Source organism: Hordeum vulgare, chromosome 7H (genome assembly GCF_904849725.1).
Source record: "Hordeum vulgare subsp. vulgare chromosome 7H, MorexV3_pseudomolecules_assembly, whole genome shotgun sequence".
Taxonomy (NCBI): domain Eukaryota; kingdom Viridiplantae; phylum Streptophyta; class Magnoliopsida; order Poales; family Poaceae; genus Hordeum; species Hordeum vulgare.
In genome coordinates, this window is record NC_058524.1 from 141725626 (window position 1) to 141727672 (window position 2047).

Below are 2047 nucleotides of genomic sequence, written 5' to 3' on the forward strand. Positions count from 1 at the left end.
CCCGTCCCTTCCTACGCCTGTGCGATATCCCGACACTTTGACGCAGAATGGGTTAAATAGCATTTTCCCCCGCGAAGACGTGCATGTCAGCGAACTTGTCGTAGATTATGGGCCGCATATAGCAGCTCCCACTACTACTTTACATCATCTATCGAAAGAGTCAATTCTGATAAGCCCAACACGGATGATGAAATAAATGAGGAAGGTCAGTCTCTTCCACGTTAGTTACGGGGTATCCCCTGCAAAGGTTACCTACAAACCCTTTCAATAGCACAAGTGGCACAACGTGTGCATTAAAATCTGTAGAGATGGCAATTCTGTAGGCTCGTTTCATGAAAAAAAAGGAAAACTAACATTCAAGATTCAACAGCCTGTGTTCATCACTTCCCTTTGGTCCGCCCTGTATACCATCTATTCCACATGTAACGGGACCAATAGTGTTTGCTATTTTAATCATCCGAAGAATTCTACTGAGATTGTTCATAGCAGACACCAAACATAGCATCATATAAGTATTGCACCAACAAGAACTTTTCAATTACTAAGACGCTGAATGCCCGGTTGACTCCGGGTTGTTTATACTCCATTACTGAAGAGCGCCAGACAAAACACAGAGATGGCGGTTTAAAAGCTCAGAATCGCTGTGGAAACTGTCAACCATTTGAACAATGAAAGCTTCAGCTGCCCATCTCTAACACAACAATCACAACCAATAGGCTAATATCTTCACATTGTCAAGAAGCTCAAATTAGTAAAACCCTGACTGGACAGCTAGATAACAAAATCATCTGTCTTAGTCACGACATTTGACTTTCCAAAGTCGCCACTTTGAATTAAGACCGCGTCAGAGCTACGTCCACATCCATAGTAATCCATAGCCAGCTGTTAGTGGGACTAGTGGTTCACCAGTGACACGTTGAAATATCCACATCCACCCATTCCAATTCCAAGCACCCTATATAAGCTGGTCATCTCAGCGTGTAGAAGCACACAAAGCTCAGCTAGCTAAAATGGCTTCAAAGTCTCTGGCCTTCCTGTGCGTCCTCTTCGCCTTCATCGTCATCGTCTCGCAAGGCATGGTTGCTGCTAGGGATCTCACGCATGGTAATGTTTCTTGTCCTGAATTAATCTCTACCTCGTTTTTCTGTTTTTCTGTTCTTTCCGTGGTTAAGTTTGGGTTGGGTGTGCTGCAAATTCTCCCTGGAGGGAGTAAATCTACATGCCATGGTTATTTCTAATGATGTTATGTTGCCCTACCATGGCTGCAGTTAACAGAGCAGGAGGTAACAACTACGGTGGTGGCTGGTCGGGCTCCTACGGAGGACGACGCCCATGACGGATGTTCTTCGTGAGAATCTGGCAAATAAATGCAGTTCCGGTTTGCTTTGCAGATCATTCATGTGTATGGTAATGTGTGGTATGTAGTTTCTGTATACAAGCAAGCTAGGTAGATATCTGGAGTGGTTTTCGACTTGCGAGGGAGTGGTATATATGTGTGCTGTGTACTCTGGACGAACTTGAATCGAATGTATCGACCGTTCTGGTGCTTAAGGATCATTTTTCGACAGAGGGGCTACATCGAGCCCGTGCCTTCACTCCAAATCATCTGATTTTGCCGAAACTGTTTCTCGAAAGTGGGACTCGGCTGAATATTTTTTTTACATCAAAAGGGAGTAAGTATCTTCAAAGAAAATCTATAGAATGAATGATCTGCAAAAAGCGGAATTCATTTCGGGTTTTAACCAGACCATAAGAAATGGGCGGCCCTAGGGGTCGGCCGGCCGACATAACGCCTGAGTCGGTCGCCTTTCGCATCGCAGGACAGGGAGATGACTGTTGTTCGATGAAGTCCAACTTTCTCTTCTTTATTTTTTTGAAAAAGAGGTTAAACCTCCGGCCTCTGCATTAATCGATACATGCAGCCATCTTTATTAATTATTCTATAAAGGTCTTATAAAAACATACATCAAACCATCCGAAGCCACCACTCAAACCTACAAACTTGATAATGTGGAGTGCTCTCACTTTCCGTATCTAAAAACAATGT

The 2047-nt window shown here is 43.8% G+C and overlaps 1 long non-coding RNA gene across 1 annotated transcript; it reads left to right on the top strand.

Annotated features, from left to right (window-relative positions):
* Positions 1-978: 978 nt before the first annotated feature.
* On the top strand, positions 979-1551 carry LOC123410836. The gene is made up of 2 exons (XR_006613105.1): positions 979-1104; positions 1269-1551. It is a non-coding gene; the product is annotated as an uncharacterized LOC123410836 (long non-coding RNA).
* Positions 1552-2047: the final 496 nt, after the last annotated feature.